Here is an 11,756-nt window from a genome sequence, read left to right on the forward strand (position 1 = left end):
AATTATGTTAATTATTTCTGTAGGGCAGCAAAATTATTACCTCTTCCGTGTCTGATTTGTATTAATATTCATAATTTAATAATTCAGCATCCAAGCCATCTGGTTTGGGGAGCCACACTCCTTCCCCTCCCTCTGCCAGAGCCAAAATGCTCCCGCCTCCCTGCTCGTGCACCCATCCAGGCGTCCCCCAGCGGCCCCCAACTGACACCCTGCCACCGGCTCCTGCCGGCATCGGCGTCCCCCCCGGCCCCGCCGAGGCTGCCGTGGCGGGGTCCTGATCCCCCGGGGATGGGGAGCAGCCCCTTCCCCTGTGCCAGGCTGAGCCTCTGTCACCGGCGCTGTCTCAGCCCGGCAGGTGAGCACAGCTGAATTGACATTTTCCACACTTTGTGATTTTTACACTGTAATTTGACATAATTAATGCCTACATTACTGCTGATAATTTAGCTAGTTAATTAAACTCGGAGGAGATAATTAAGGAGAGGCTACTGCTTGGACTGCTAATTGTTTTTGTCATTATTTTAGGGGCCCGACAGCTGCTGGCTGAGTCATCCTCCCCATCAGCTGATGGCCGCACATGACCGTGGTGCCACGGGCACCGGGCTCTGGGTGCCCGGTGAAGGGCTGAGGGCTGCCAGCGGCTGGACCCGCCATGGCCTGGCTGGGAGCCAGCGGCCGCCGGCACCGCACCGCACAGATGGCGAGCGGGGCCCCTGCAAACCACGGCCCTGGCACTGCTCCGGCCGAGGGCAAGTGCCCCCCACGTTGGTGCTGGAAGAGAAGTGGAGAGATGGTGAGAGGTGTTTGCTGAGGAGGAACGGAGTGGTGGATGGGAAGGCAGCATCGAGCATGCTGGGGAGGGCAGGTAGTGAGGATGCTCAGGTCATCGGTCCATGAAATGCCCCAGGTTGTTGTCAGCTCATGCTGCAGAGGGATACCAGCATGCTCTGGGGCTCGTGCAGAAGCAGGGACACTAGCCACCCTGCCAGCCACGCAGCAGAGTTGAGACCTGCAGTTCCCTATGCAGCAGTGCCAAGTGCTCACCCTGGCTCAGGGGAAAGCCCATCTGCCTACAAGCCCCAGGGCAGGTGGGGAAGGAGAACAGCAGAGGGTCGCTGTCCCCATGTGGGTGGCTTCCCTTTTAACTCCACAGCATCCAACCCAGCCCCAGCTGCCCTACGCTGTGCTGCTACAGCATGTGCCTTCTCCTTCTTGGGTGCTCTGGCTTCATCTTTAACTATGAGTAAATCCAAACACTTAGTGTGATGAACCCGTCTGGTCCCTGAAGAGAAAAGCACATCGTCGAAGCAGAGTCCCTGCTCCCCACCACCTTGCTCATCCCACAGAGCCCTCTGCCACCTGGTCAGTGTGGCCCCATGCCATCCACCTTCAGCCATTCCCTGCAAGACCTCAGTCAAAGCCCCATCTCCTCTAACCACCTGACACTGGCACCAAGTTCAAAACTGCTTCGTGCCTGTGTCTCTTCCATGCCAGGCCACACATTCCTCCATCCTGCTCAGCAAAGGCCTAAAATCAGAGTGGGAGCAGAGGAGCCCATAACCTACGGCCAGCCAGGAGCTGCAGGAGTGCAGCACATCCTGGCCATACCCCTCCTCCCCACAGCCCAGTGGGAGGAAGGCAACTTGAGGCACAACCATCATCTTCTTCCTGCTCTGCAGCAGCTGGAGAAGCTTCACCTGGCCTGCCTGATGTGCAACACCCCCCCCAGCCTCACCCAGCCCCCCCTAGCAGCACCACCCCACAGCCCCTGACGGCCAGCTTCCCTTCCCACCACAGGCAGCCCTGCCAGGCTGTTCGCTGCTGGAGATTTCTTTCCACCCTCTGCCTCCTGATGAGCTCAGTGTTCTGAGCTGGAGGCCGGCTTGACATCTCAATCCAGAGATTAGGATGGAGACTGGTCACTTCCCAGTTCTGGCGAACACCCTTTCAAATAATTTGATTAATCATCTTAGCCCTACTTGGCGCAGTTGGCATCTTCCAGAATCAAAAACTCTCCTGAAATGCTGTGTCAAAAAAACATAAAGCTGCTGTAAAGGTTCAACCAAGCATGGACCAAAGCAGAAGCCGGTACTCCAGAGGCTGTGCACTGGGTTGGCTAAATACTCCCTCTAAATATCTCTACAGCTAGCAGTCAGAGACATATGAGATGTGTAACAAATTGCACAGGGACTGCTTTCCTTCTCTCACTGTTAGGAGATATTTTTTTTTCCCCTCCTGCATTTCTATTTATCACAACGCAAAAAAGAAATGTGCCAAAAGGGTTTTATATTTTCACTTGGAACAACAACATTTGGACAGCCCCAAGGATAGCAAATGCAGTAATCATGAAAAAGTAATACTTTGCGCTTCTGTAGTCCCTTTCATCCAAGCATCTCACAGCACTTTGCAAACGTTGGCCCTGATCCTGCGAGGGCCCATGCACATGGATCATCTTATACAGGAATTTATTCCGCTGGGTTCAGCAAATCGGGACTGCGGGGGCTCTGCGGGGCTCTGGAGTTGTTCACCTCCACGCTCGCCGAGTCAGCTGCTCCATCAGCACTCACAAGTGCATCCTGAAGTATTTGTTGATATTTAAGTCTGAGCTCCTGGAGTCAGGGGATTGTGTTTCCATTTGTCAGACCTCTCTAGTCTGTCATCTTGGTGCAATCCCTACAACAGGAACCCTAAAAGCCCAGAAAGCAAAAGAAAAATAAGACAAACCAAACGTACACTCTTTCCAGCATGGTACTTTTTCACAGGCTTGTCTCTCTTTGGAGTCGTGCTTCAGGATTTCTGTATTTATTTTCACCAGAAGAGAGCAGCTCCTGCACTCCAATACTCATAAAAGAATAAACCCAGCTGATCTCAAACTGCTCAGAGAAAACTATGGCAGGGAGAGCAATTTGCCAAAATCTACAGCAGTGAAAAGAATAAACCTCGAATGTCCTTGTTCCCAGTGCATCCCCCTGCCAGAAAGACAACTGTGGTCCAAACAGTTGAGGGTTTGGTTGGAGTTCCTGCTATCATTATTTGCTTACTTAAAATCAAAAAAGTTTCCTGTCTTGCTATATCCAGTGCCCCAAAGCTCCACCAGGGATGTGAGGCCAACAGCCCCCGTGGGCAGCACCCCTCCTTCACCCACTCATGCCCGGCACCACAGAGCAGCCACCGTTCAGGACGAAGCTCAAGCCACAGCTCTCTTACAGGGCTCCTGCAGGGACACCCCCCGCCCCCCCTCAAATGGAGAACCTGAGTGTCTCCCCTTTGGCCTCAGCTCCAACACCTCCGAGGAGGACGTGCCATTACTAATGAACCCTCCTGCCATAGCAAGGCAGCAGGAGACAATTAGCACCCCCCAACCTGTGAGACTGCTGTGACAGCGGTTTCCTTTAAGCATGAAGAGGTGGCCCCTTCCCCTCTGCACCCCAAGCCCAGCCTTCTTGGGTCACTAGATTCATCACAAGTGTAGGGACAACGGTGGCTTTGCAAGGAGCCCTGGGCAAGCCACCAACAGTGCATGACTGGGACAGCCTGGCTGAGCAGGACACGTTGTCCCACAGAGGCACCCAGACATCACCCAGTGCTTCACTAGGCAACTGGAAGGCGTTTACAGCTGCCCTAGAAAGTGTGGCCCAAGGTGACTAGCTACCAACCAGGGCTGACAGCCCTTCAGGGCTGTTTTCTGCTCCTGGGGGGACTTCCAGCAAACCACACAGCTTCTCTGTGCCCCAGCTCCCTCCTCTGTGCAGAAGGACGTGTTTGATGCACTTGGAGACCTATGGCTGAGCAGCACAGCAGCCTGCGGTTAAAATCCAGCAGAATTGCAAACCACCCTTTAACCTCTCTTACCTCTGAGCTATCTTCCAGTGAAATGAATCTCTCATATCTGCCCAGTCCAGCGTCTTCATCCCAACAGAGACAGCCTCAGCCTTGCCTTCCCTGACCCCCTTTTCCTCCAACACACCCGTGCGGCACGTGCACGCAGGAAGAGTGCCCTTAGCACTGGAGGGGAGCGAGACGCAAAGGAAGAGCATTAGGTGGAATGAGAGATAGCAAAAGCACAGGCATATCAGACGTCTCCAGGCAAGATAACATGATAAATAATCAATCAATCCCTACAAAATCCTTAAGTGCTTGATGTATCCTCCTGCAAATTGAATCACTTCTCCTACCAGGAAGTTCTCTCTTGTAAATAAATGAGAGCAGAAATGGCCCATATTGAAAAATAATGTTGTTAAAACCACTGATTAAGTTTTACACAAGCATATGAGAGCAAACTAAAAGGTTTTAGCTTTTTAGTTTAAGAAATGAGGAATATGATATAATTTCAATTTGTGATGAGATAAGATGTTCTCGATATTGTGGCTTCAATTGGATTATATCCTAATGTACTTTTATAAAGTGTCAGGCTAGCTGCAGATTAAGGTATGTGTGTAATATTCTTTATTAACAATTTAATGGACTTGCTTTCACTCTATCCATCTTAATCAGTGTTTCCAGTCCACCTGGGAGATCTAGTTAGTACAGAACCTGAAACTCCAACCTGATGAAAGAGGGAACTCAGTGATCCGTCAGTGTCAAAAACAAGAGGGAAGCACTGATAAAAGACTGTTGAGGATCATCTTTAACCTCCTGTCATCAGCACCACTCCAAAAGCTCTCAACAACCACTCTTGGAGTCATTCAACGAGACATATGCCCTCCTCAGATCTGCAACCTTCCCCTGCCAGAATATTAAAGGGGCTTTTGGCAACAGGCAGGACTTCCCAGATCACAAAACACAGTTGCGTGATCTTGAGGGACCTGCTCCTATAATCCTATTTTACAGTCAAACGCCAGTGCGAGAGCAGCCTGGTTGTGTGGACTCTCCAGTGCTCGTCCATAGTCTCTGCTTTGGCACTTAAGACACTTCCATCTCATTTCCCTCTGAAATTTATTCATGAGTAGTTTGTATCTGCATGTTCTGGTATCAACACTGGCCTTTAGCTTAACTAGCTCCTCTCCTTCCCTTGTGTTTATCTGCCAGTGCAATCACAGCTCCTCTCAGCCTTCATTTTGTTAGGCTAAATAAGCTGTGCTTGTTTAGTCACCTCTCATAAAGGACCTTCCCGACACCTCCCCCACCGTAATGACCCATCTCTGCACATCTTACAGTTTTCCAGACCGTACACAGCACTCGGTCCCACAGCACTTCTAGTGCAGTTTTCCACCTCTCCTGGAAATGCCGCCTCTCCAGATAGCTCCAAGCACCCACCTCTCGCATCCTTAGGCACCCCAGGAGGGGTAAGTCTTCCACCCCAATCAAGGCCTTTCATGCCGCAGGTCTTGGTGAGAAATTGCTATTTCACATGCATGTCAACCCACCATGGGGTGGCCGCGGTGGCCTGCGATGCGCTGCACGAGATGTCACCCCCTCGCCGTGCGCGCACTGCTGCGTGCGTGCACAAACAGCCGCTCGGTGCGTGGAACCAGGAGCAGCAGCCTTGTAAATAACGGCCAATCGGGGGCGGGGGGGTGAAGAGTATATACATCTCATAGCCTTTAATTCCCTTGCAATGCGATGATACTGCAAGGGTGGGTCGGTCGTAGCTGCAGGTGCTCCCGGACGGGGGAGGAGTACAAAAATGAAGTTGTTTGCGGCTTTTGATTCCATCCCTGGAATTATTTACAGCTGCAGGCAATATTAAACTATGTAGAGCAAGTGTCCTCATTTACATGCTAATTCATTTATACCCTCTGGATTGATTTCTCCAATTCATTTTCAGCCCACTAACTCTTCTGATATGAATTATATTATCACCTCCAGAACAGCAGCAGGGAAATGTGACGAAGCCACCCCAGCTCTTCTGATCTCTAATTGCCCTCACTGTTCAGAGCCGGCGTGGCCAGCTGCAGCTTCGCCTCCCGGCTACCAGCACCCAGCTTCCTTCCATCTCCTGGAGAAAAACCAGCGGTGTGGCTCGGAGAGCGAGTCATCCCACCTTCATCGCTCAGCCCTATTCTGGGGAAGACCCAAGCGAGCGGACCTTGGGCTTACTGCCCTTGGAAATCATTCTCTCCTCCTGCCCAGGGAGGAGGAACCACCTCATTTCAGAGAGCAAAACCAAAGTCCATCTGCGTTCTGCAGCGGGAAGTCCTGGAGCTGTAAGGAAATTGAATTAATCCTGGACTTCCCGAGGGCTTTTCTGAGACTTCTCAGCTTTTCACAGCAGCCTCACACCGTACCTGGCAGACATGAAACATCCCTAGTTCTCCCTGCCCTGGGAATGAGGTACTCACCGGTGGAAAGGACACAGTGCCCCGGGGATGGAGAAGAGTGGGGAAGTCTGTTCACAGGTAGCAGCAGCTGGAAGCAGTGGGGCTTTTCTCCCAGCACTGTCACTGATGGATGAACGAGGTTTAGCCATCCTTTTCCAAGAGGCATATCCAAACACTGCCTCTCTGGAAGACCTGGTTGAGATCAGCCAAGGTAACTGGAGAAAGGAACCACCTCCTCCCCTGACCCTACCTACCCAGCAAGGTGAGTCTACAGGGTGCCAGCTGGACACGAAGGAGGGGAGAAAAGCCAGCAGCAAGCAGAGGGCACATACAGTGGTGCAGGGCGCAGTGCAGGGCTGCCCACTGCCCCTTAAAATAGCTGTGAAGTTGTGCGGAAGGTTAAACCTCAGCTTCCATAACGGGGTGGATTTCATCAGCCAGATCCTCACTGACTATCCGTGACACCATTTTTAGTCCCGGACCAAATACACAGGCCACATTTTGCTCAGAAAGGCCAGTAAAACCCTACCCCTCTGCAGAACAGGCCTTTCACTGGTATTCTTCATGATGGTTCAGCATTTGATTTCTCGTTTTTAAAACATATTTTTAAAAGAGGTTGCTTCCCTCTCCCTTTGGCCCAGAAAGTCATCCTGCACCCCAGCCCAACTTGTGGGATAGATACCAACACTGTGGTATGTATAGACACATCCAGACTGGATAAACACATATGGCATTTGGTATTTTTAAGACTTCCAGAAGCCTTTCTACAGCCTAACTCCATCCTTGCTCTCATACCTGGCACCTTGATTGAACAGCATGCAGCTGGAACATGCCAGAGGGACCAAAAGGTCCAGGACCATTGGAAGTTAAATGGGACCCCTTTCCCTCCAAAATCCTGAGCAAAATTAAAGCTAAAGGGAAATTAAGAATTTTTTTTCTGGCTGGCAGGGACAGGACAGCTCTTTGTTCCTGATTTACACCATCTGAAACAATTAACTTGTGAAAGCTGAGATACCATTCCCCTTGGCATCCAGTGTTTATTATGCTTCAGACCATTTCAAATGAGCACTTGAAAAGGAGAGGGAGCCCCTCTGCCTCCTGATCACTGGAGGGAGGGAGAAAGTTGTCCTAAATGGAACAACAGACTGTCCCTTCTTAATGCCACTTCAAAGCTCCTCGGACAGGAAAATTGATAATTGCGTCAAGTACAGTTTTTCTAAACTTCATCATTTAGTGCTGAAAACTGGGCTATTGAATTCATATAGTTCTTTGATCAAGACCAGTTAATTAAGTTATTCCCTTGATATGACTCTTATCACTTTAGTGCCAGACCTACATCACACTTATGCAATTCACATACTGGCTTTGATATGCATCATATAAGCTTCCCAGACTATAACCACTGGGTTTCTGTAGATTTGCTGCTACCTTACCAGTTTCACCAACAGCACGGGCTATAGGTCGGCTATTAAGAGAGAGATTGTGCAGCCCAGGCGGCTCCGGGACAAACTGTAACAAGGGAAGTTACATATGGACTGACACTAGACCGGTGATTCCTTCCAAACCTTGTCATTTCCAGCTACAAACTCCCAGTGCCTCCTGTCTCTTTTCTGAAAAATATCCAAGCAACATTGATAACAAGTATGCAGCCAAGCATTTATTTTATCCTCATCAGCAAGACAACTGAACTTGATCTATCCTTTTGCTATTCTGTTGCAACAACATCACACTTATGGTAAGAAAAGACAGTAAAATCGCGTGTGACTTCTGAAATACAGCACAGCTGTCCCTGCACTAAGTCCCATCTCTGTTTAAGCAGGGTTTCCATGATTTCTCCCATCCATTCCCCCCCCCCATGCCCTAAGACAACCTTCTGCCCTGGCTCCCCGCACAGGCTGTCCTATGCTCTCCCTGCCACAGTGAGTGGTTTCTCTACCCCATGCAGCTATCGGTGACTCCTGTCACTCCTTCCTCCCCGATACCTCCTAACTCTTCACCTTCCCAGCCCTCCACCAGCCACCCTGTCTCTGACCAACCATCCAGGGGCTTTTTCAGCAAATCCTCCTCCTCCACACTTCTGCTTTCCACAGGAGACTGACAAGCTCCAATTTAGGTCTCCACAGTTTTTCTTGGGCTTATCCCCTTAAACCGGATTAGCTAACATCTTAATGCCAGTGACACCAGTCACAGCTCACCATCTGATCCTGCCTTTCAGGATTTGCTGCATCTCTGCACTTTGCATTGCTCAACTAGATCCTGTGATCTTTCCTTCCAAGTCCTCCAAGTCCCCATCACCATCACCCAGCCACTGTGGCCTGCTAGTTAGACTAGCTGTGTCTAGGAGATGCCCAGATCTCCTCCCCAGATACTCTAGGTCTGAACTCCCCATCTCGCTGACAGCCTTTGCACTTTCTCTGTTTTGATACTCTTCCAGACTGTCTCCTTCTCCTTGAGATACAGGCCCCCCAGAAAACTCATGGCACCCCTTCCCTGGGCCTCCTTTTGCTTTGGTATCAGATAGAAAATCTTGAGGCAAACAATTCAAGACCTCACTTCCACTCATCTGACACATTCCCATATTGAACCCGCCTGTGATCTCCACCTCACCAGTCTGGCAAGGCCCAGGCCCAACACCCCTGTCCTCTGGACTTTGTCCGCTCTTCCCATCTCAGAGCTTCCTTCTTCACCGCCTTTTACATACAAACCAGCCCCACGGTGACTCCTCTTGCCTCTTTTGAAGCCCCTTTTCAGCCCCACACCTTTCCTCAGCCTGAGGTTCACACACTCCATTCTCCATCTATCTCCGTCGCAAGGCGGAGATGCTGCCGCCATAGCACTCTCCATTAAGCAATGCTGAGCAGTTGTATCAGGAAGACATTGTCCTCCCACCTCCATCCCTTTGCCCAAATCCAGCTCAAAACCGCCTTGGGGCCAAACCAAGTACTTCATCAAACTGTCTGTCCTGATCACCTCTGTGTTCCTGACTTTTAGCTGGTCTTCTGCTCTCCAGGTGGAAGTGAGGGACTCTCCTTAGCCCAGGAGAGTAAGTATTACCAGGCAAGGACCAGCCTGCAGCTCCTGAGGAGGTTCTGTCCCTGGCACCCACTTGCGACCAAGGGAAGAGATGGTTGAGCTGCAACTTTCCGTAGCGGTCGTTCCTCGCTGGGATGTGATGGAGGAACCATGGAGAGCAGCATGGAGGAAAGGCAAGCAATGGTGGGCTCCAGCTCTTCATCTTCTTACTCCTGCCATACCTCTGGGTGCTCCCCAGCATCCCCACTGGGGCTCACTCCGGTCCCCAGCTCATTGCATGATGCAAAAAAAGTCACGTTCCCTTTATCGATCAGGCTGTCCCTCCCTGCACATGTTCCCTTTGTCCCCTGCTAAAATAAAACCCCAACTGAGAAGAGTCACCAGCTGGAGTTTAATTTCAGACTCCAAGGCATATCTGGAGCCAATTTGCAATGCGCTTACTCCGAAAATCACCCTCCCCTGTGACGCTTGACAGCTCCAGACCACAGTCCTGCTCTCAGCTCCGAAGGAAAAATGTTTTAATTTGTCACAAACCAATTATAGCGTCTCATCTATCCCTGAATTACTCATCTTGGCTACAGTCTAGGACAAAGGGCCCCTCTGAGAGGAGATTAGACATGGATATTAACAAGAGAAAAAGTGTCCACTGTCTCACCTTGCTGGGGATGCGGCTTCCAACGAGACAGGAAAAGGAAACCCCTCCTGACTGACAGCCGGAGGGAGGGCTCCCATCCCACAGCAAATCCCTCGTTTCAGGCGGAAGAATAGTCACGACAAACTCTGTATTCAAATAATATTCATGCATGGCAGATAACAAAGTCATGGTTGGCAGAGCTGCAACATGAATATAAATAACCTTCGCTCCCTTGGTTGCTGCTGCAGACGCTTTGCCACCATGCCGGAGCGTGGGTGAAGGGGCTGTTAGCACCGTGGGGATGCTCCAGTGGGTGCAACTGCCTCACCTCAGCTCCATGTGTCACCCATCTAATGATGGGCCACTTTCCCTCGAGCCCTGCACTAGGCTGGAATGCCTTCCCATGGACTCCCAGCAAAGAGGTCCTCTCCAGACACCTCCTCCCACTCCAGCTGCCAGGCATATTTGCTGCTCTCACAGGGCACACCAGCATCCCTCAGAGTCCTTGCTTCAGACCAAATCTAGTTTCCCAGTCCCAAGTCCCTCCGTATCAGGCCTCCTTCCTTCCCTTCCCAAGCCCACGCTGGCCTTGGCATCACCCTTCACCCCAACAGCCAAGGACCAGGGTCACCTTCCCTGAGGAAGCTTTTGGTCTGTCCCGTCTCCTGAGCAGCTTGGTTGCTGCTCCGTCTCAAGTTGACTTGAGGCATCTGAGGGCAGCCACAAAGTTCCCTTTCTCCCCACGCCTACTGCAGAACAGCTTCTTCCTTGGGTGATGAGGGAGACGATGAAAGCCAATTTCCCTTTGTGCTCATGGCGAATAATTTGGAGAATTCCCCTTGTTTACTCAGAACTGTTAATGATGCGTCAGAAATTACCTCTGAGATTGTAATTAAAGAAAACGGCAGAAGAGAGAGACATATACACACACACACTGCCTAATCACAGCTTCATTTGCAAGTCTTGAAGTGCTGGAGCAGACAGCAGCCTCCCCGTCACCTCAGCGCTGCAGAAGGACCCCCAAGAGCCTCCTAAACAGCAGAGGCTCACGGGTGCAGCCCCCAGGCCCCATACAGCCCCCCCATTCTCCCCTTCAGCTACAAAGAAAGCAGCCGCAGCGCTCCGGGTATCCAGGAGCTGGAGAAGCCATGAATGAGGAGGCCATCAGGAAATGAGCAGGAAGCTCAGCCCCCTTGAAACCATTTTGGAAGTGGAGCAGCTGACCTAGAAGAGCAATTAAGCTCTCGGTCATCACCAAAATGCAGACACCCACACGCACACAGCAATGTATCAGTCAACCTCCTGCTAGCCTGACCTCGGGGCTCGGTGGCTGGTGGGGCCGGAGCAGAGCACAATCAGCCCTTTCCCATGGAGAACGGAGAGGAATTTGATTCCTGTTTGGTTACAGGAGGGTGCCTGGACTGCCTAATTACTCAGGGGTGACTGCTATGGAGAGGCAGCCGAGAGCTGGTTTCCCAGCACCTCCCTCTGCTCAGCCTCAAGGCCAAATCCTCCTGCTTTGCCTCCTGGAGCACTTCCACAGGGTGAGCAAAGCTGCTTGTGCTGGGAGAGTAAACGGGGGTCAGGCGGGGGGAATCAGCTCAGCTCAACGCAGCCAGCTGGAAAAAGCCATTCCCTTTCTCCACCTTAGTCAACGGCTTAGTTCATCTAGGGCTCTTTTCAAGCCTTGGATTAGGAGGGTGGTGGAAATGCAAATCCTTTGAGTCCCGCATTCGAGGTAGAGGAAGGAGGAACAAGCTGGGTTGTCCTGACGTTAACAGCCAGCAGCTGCCTGGGGTGCAGGAGCTGTGGAGCTGCAGCGGGCTCTG

General features: G+C 51.3%; 1 long non-coding RNA gene across 1 annotated transcript; it reads right to left on the reverse strand.

The window, feature by feature from the left end:
- Positions 1–2,271: 2,271 nt before the first annotated feature.
- On the reverse strand, positions 2,272–10,599 carry LOC121087830. The gene is made up of 2 exons (XR_005827756.1): positions 3,853–10,599; positions 2,272–2,687 (listed from the first exon to the last, which is right to left on the reverse strand). It is a non-coding gene; the product is annotated as an uncharacterized LOC121087830 (long non-coding RNA).
- Between the last annotated feature and the right edge of the window lie 1,157 nt (positions 10,600–11,756).

This window comes from Falco naumanni, chromosome 4, assembly GCF_017639655.2.
Source record: "Falco naumanni isolate bFalNau1 chromosome 4, bFalNau1.pat, whole genome shotgun sequence".
Lineage (NCBI taxonomy): Eukaryota > Metazoa > Chordata > Aves > Falconiformes > Falconidae > Falco > Falco naumanni.